Below are 6,000 nucleotides of genomic sequence, written 5' to 3' on the forward strand. Positions count from 1 at the left end.
ACAACAATTAATTTTACTAAAACTCGCATGGATACAAAATTACAGCCATTTTTACACATAATGCATGTTTGGTTTTGGAGTTATGTTTATATATTTTTTACATTTAGTATTACAGTTATACTGTCATATTGAGTAAAAAAAACCTAACTTGTGTCTTTATAAACCTTAAAAAAAATGTTTTCCAGTAAAACTCACAAAGATACATTTCTCCAGGCATTAACCATGTTCGGTTTAGAGTTATGTTTAAATAAATGTCATATTGAGTGTGGCAGATATACTGTCATTATGAGTAAAACCTATTTTTTGTATTTGTAAAATTACCAAAATAACTGATTCTGATAAAACTCACATGGATAAAATATTACAGGATTTTTTTAGACATAAAGCATGTTTGCATCATATTGAGTAAAAAAAACTAACTTGTGTCTATACAAACCTTACAAAATATTTTTTTTCCAGTAAAACTCACAAAAATACATTTTTCCAGTTATTATTAGCCATTTTGCATCTGTGGTTTAGAATTTGTGTTTAAATAACAGTCAGATTGAATGTGACAGTATACTGTCATAGTGAGTAAAACCTAATTTTTGTATTTGTAAACCTTAACAAAATACCTGATTCTAGTAAAACTCACATAGATTCAATATTACAGGCATTTTAGACGGATTGCATGTTTGGTATTGGAGTTAAGTTTATATAACTTTTAAATTTTTTATGACAGTTATACAAACATATTGAATAAAAAAAAACTATTTTGTGTCTTATCAAACCTTACAAAATATTGTTTTTCCTGTAAAACTCACAAAGATACATTTCTCCAAGCATTATTAGCCATTTTGCATGTGTGGTTTAGGAGTTATGTTAACATAACCGTCATTTTGAGGGTGGCAGTTATACTGTCATTATGAGTAAAACCTAATTTTTGTATTTATAAACCTTACCAAAATTCCTGATTCTGGTAAAACTCACATTGATACAAAATTACAGGCATTTTTAGACATAATGCATGTTTGGTTTTGGAGTTATGTTTATATACATTTTTTCAGGCATTATTATCTATTTATCATGTTTGGTTTAGGAGTTATGTTTGAATAACTGTCATATCAAATAATGCAGTTATACTGTCATTATGAGTAAAACCCAAGTTTTGTATTTTTAAACCTTACCAAAATACCTGATTCTGGTAAAAACTCATATAGATTCAATATTACAAGCAGTTTAAGACGGATTGCAAGTTTGGTTGAGGAGTTTGGTTTTGGAATGATGTTTATATTACTTTTATATTTAGTTTGACAGTTATACCATCATATTGAGTAAAAAAAAAAAAAACTTTTGTCTTTACAAACATTACAAAATATTTTTTTCTAGTAAAACTCACAAAGATACATTTCTCCAGGCATTATTAGCTATTTAGCATGTTTGGTTTAGGAGTTATGTTTAAATAACTGTTATTTTGAATATGGCCGTTATACTGTCATTAAGAGTAAAACCCAATTTTTGTATTTGGAAACCTTACCAAAATACCTGATTCTGGTAAAACTCACATAGATTCAATATTAAAGGCATTTTCAGACGTATTGCAAGTTTGGTTTTGGATTTATGTTTATTTAACTTTCATATTTAGTATGACAGTTTTACTGTCATATTAAGTAAAAAAACTAACTTGTGTCTTTACAAACCTTTTACATTTTTTATTTTTTTTCCAGGACAACTCACAAAGATACATTTCTCCAGGCATTTTTAGCCATTTTGTATTTGTGGTTAGGAGTATGTTTAAATAACTGTCAGATTGAATGTGACAGTATACTGTCATAGTGAGTAAAACCTAAATTTTGCATTTATAAACCTTATCAAAATACCTGATTCTGGTAAAACTCACATAGATACAATATTACAGGCATTTTTAGACATAATGCATGTTTGGTTTTGGAGTTATGTTTATATACATTTTTCCAGCCATTATTAGCCAATTATCATGTTTGGTTTAGGAGTTATGTTTAAATAACTGTCATATCAATTAATGCAGTTATACTGTCATTATGAGTAAACCCCAAATTTTGTATTTGTAAACCTTACCAAAATACCTGATTCTGGTAAAACTCATATAGATTCAATATTACAAGCAGTTTAAGACGGATTGCAAGTTTGGTTTAGGAGTTTGGTTTTGGAATTATGTTTATTATTACTTTTATATTTAGTTTGACAGTTATACCATCATATTGAGTAAAAAAAAAAAACTTTTTTCTTTACAAACCTTACAAAATATTTTTTTCTAGTAAAACTCACAAAGATACATTTCTCCAGGCATTGTTAGCCATTTAGCATGTTTGGTTTAGGAGTTATGTTTAAAAAACTGTTATTTTGAATATGGCATTTATACGGTCATTATGAGTAAAACCAAATTTTTGTATTTGTAAACCTTACCAAAATACCTGATTCTGGTAAAACTCACATAGATTCAATATTACAGGCAGTTTAAGACATATTGCAAGTTTGGTTTAGGAGTTTGGTTTTGGAATTATGTTTTTATAACTTTCATTTTTAGTATGACATCATATTGAGGAAAAAAACTAACTTTTGTCTTAACAAACCTTAAAAAATATTTTTTTTTAGTGAAAATCACAAAGATACATTTCTCCAGGCATTATTAGCCATGTATCATGTTTGGTTTAGGAATTATGTTTAAGTAACTGTCATGTTGAGTGTGGCAGATATATTGTCATTATGAGTAAAACCTATATTTTGTATTTGTAAACCTTACCAAAATACCTGAATCTGGTAAAACTCATATAGATACAATATTACAGGAATTTTTAGACATAAAACATGTTTGGTTCAGGAGTTATGTTTAAATAACTGTCAGATTGAATGTGACAGTATACTGTCATAGTGAGTTAAACCAATATTTTGTATTTGCAAACCTTACAAAAACAACTGATTCTAGTTAAACTCACATGATTACAATATTACAGGCATATTTAGACATAATGCATGTTTGGTTTTGGAGTTAGGTTTATAATTTCTTTACATTTAGTATGACAATTTTACTGTCATATTGAGTAAGAAAAAAATAACTTGTGTCTTTACAAACCCATCCATCCATCCATTTTCTACCACTTACTCCTTTTGGTGTCGCAGGGGGCGCTGGAGCCTATCTCAGCTACAATCGGGCGGAAGGCGGGGTACACCCTGGAAAAGTCGCTCTAAATTTAAAAAAAAAAAACTAAATTGTTTCTTTACAAACCTTACAAAATATGTTTTTCCAGTAATCTCACAAAGATACATTTCTCCAGGCATTATAGCCATTTTGCATGTGTGGTTTGGTAGTTATGTTTAAATAACTGTCAAATTGAATGTGACAGTATACTATCATGGTGAGTAAAACCAATATTTTGTAATTGCAAACCTTACTACAACAATTAATTTTACTAAAACTCGCATGGATACAAAATTACAGCCATTTTTAAACATAATGCATGTTTGGTTTTGGAGTTATGTTTATATATTTTTTACATTTAGTATTACAGTTATACTGTCATATTGAGTAAAAAAAACCTAACTTGTGTCTTTATAAACCTTAAAAAAAATGTTTTCCAGTAAAACTCACAAAGATACATTTCTCCAGGCATTAACCATGTTCGGTTTAGAGTTATGTTTAAATAAATGTCATATTGAGTGTGGCAGATATACTGTCATTATGAGTAAAACCTATTTTTTGTATTTGTAAAATTACCAAAATAACTGATTCTGATAAAACTCACATGGATAAAATATTACAGGATTTTTTTAGACATAAAGCATGTTTGCATCATATTGAGTAAAAAAAACTAACTTGTGTCTATACAAACCTTACAAAATATTTTTTTTCCAGTAAAACTCACAAAAATACATTTTTCCAGTTATTATTAGCCATTTTGCATCCGTGGTTTAGAATTTGTGTTTAAATAACAGTCAGATTGAATGTGACAGTATACTGTCATAGTGAGTAAAACCTAATTTTTGTATTTGTACACCTTAACAAAATACCTGATTCTAGTAAAACTCACATAGATTCAATATTACAGGCATTTTAGACGGATTGCATGTTTGGTATTGGAGTTAAGTTTATATAACTTTTAAATTTTTTATGACAGTTATACAAACATATTGAATAAAAAAAAACTATTTTGTGTCTTATCAAACCTTACAAAATATTGTTTTTCCTGTAAAACTCACAAAGATACATTTCTCCAAGCATTATTAGCCATTTTGCATGTGTGGTTTAGGAGTTATGTTAACATAACCGTCATTTTGAGGGTGGCAGTTATACTGTCATTATGAGTAAAACCTAATTTTTGTATTTATAAACCTTACCAAAATTCCTGATTCTGGTAAAACTCACATTGATACAAAATTACAGGCATTTTTAGACATAATGCATGTTTGGTTTTGGAGTTATGTTAATATACATTTTTTCAGGCATTATTATCTATTTATCATGTTTGGTTTAGGAGTTATGTTTGAATAACTGTCATATCAAATAATGCAGTTATACTGTCATTATGAGTAAAACCCAAGTTTTGTATTTTTAAACCTTACCAAAATACCTGATTCTGGTAAAAACTCATATAGATTCAATATTACAAGCAGTTTAAGACGGATTGCAAGTTTGGTTGAGGAGTTTGGTTTTGGAATGATGTTTATATTACTTTTATATTTAGTTTGACAGTTATACCATCATATTGAGTAAAAAAAAAAAACACTTTTGTCTTTACAAACATTACAAAATATTTTTTTCTAGTAAAACTCACAAAGATACATTTCTCCAGGCATTATTAGCTATTTAGCATGTTTGGTTTAGGAGTTATGTTTAAATAACTGTTATTTTGAATATGGCCGTTATACTGTCATTAAGAGTAAAACCCAATTTTTGTATTTGTAAACCTTACCAAAATACCTGATTCTGGTAAAACTCACATAGATTCAATATTAAAGGCATTTTCAGACGTATTGCAAGTTTGGTTTTGGATTTATGTTTATTTAACTTTCATATTTAGTATGACAGTTTTACTGTCATATTAAGTAAAAAAACTAACTTGTTTCTTTACAAACCTTTTACATTTTTTTATTTTTTTTCCAGGACAACTCACAAAGATACATTTCTCCAGGCATTATTAGCCATTTTGTATTTGTGGTTAGGAGTATGTTTAAATAACTGTCAGATTGAATGTGACAGTATACTGTCATAGTGAGTAAAACCTAAATTTTGCATTTATAAACCTTACCAAAATACCTGATTCTGGTAAAACTCACATAGATACAATATTACAGGCATTTTTAGACATAATGCATGTTTGGTTTTGGAGTTATGTTTATATACATTTTTCCAGCCATTATTAGCCAATTATCATGTTTGGTTTAGGAGTTATGTTTAAATAACTGTCATATCAATTAATGCAGTTATACTGTCATTATGAGTAAACCCCAAATTTTGTATTTGTAAACCTTACCAAAATACCTGATTCTGGTAAAACTCATATAGATTCAATATTACAAGCAGTTTAAGACGGATTGCAAAATTGGTTTAGGAGTTTGGTTTTGGAATTATGTTTATTATTACTTTTATATTTAGTTTGACAGTTATACCATCATATTGAGTAAAAAAAAAAAAACTTTTTTCTTTACAAACCTTACAAAATATTTTTTTCTAGTAAAACTCACAAAGATACATTTCTCCAGGCATTGTTAGCCATTTAGCATGTTTGGTTTAGGAGTTATGTTTAAAAAACTGTTATTTTGAATATGGCATTTATACGGTCATTATGAGTAAAACCAAATTTTTGTATTTGTAAACCTTACCAAAATACCTGATTCTGGTAAAACTCACATAGATTCAATATTACAGGCAGTTTAAGACATATTGCAAGTTTGGTTTAGGAGTTTGGTTTGGGAATTATGTTTTTATAACTTTCATTTTTAGTATGACATCATATTGAGGAAAAAAACTAACTTTTGTCTTAA

The sequence above is a fragment of the Nerophis lumbriciformis genome, linkage group LG22, assembly GCF_033978685.3.
Source record: "Nerophis lumbriciformis linkage group LG22, RoL_Nlum_v2.1, whole genome shotgun sequence".
Taxonomy (NCBI): domain Eukaryota; kingdom Metazoa; phylum Chordata; class Actinopteri; order Syngnathiformes; family Syngnathidae; genus Nerophis; species Nerophis lumbriciformis.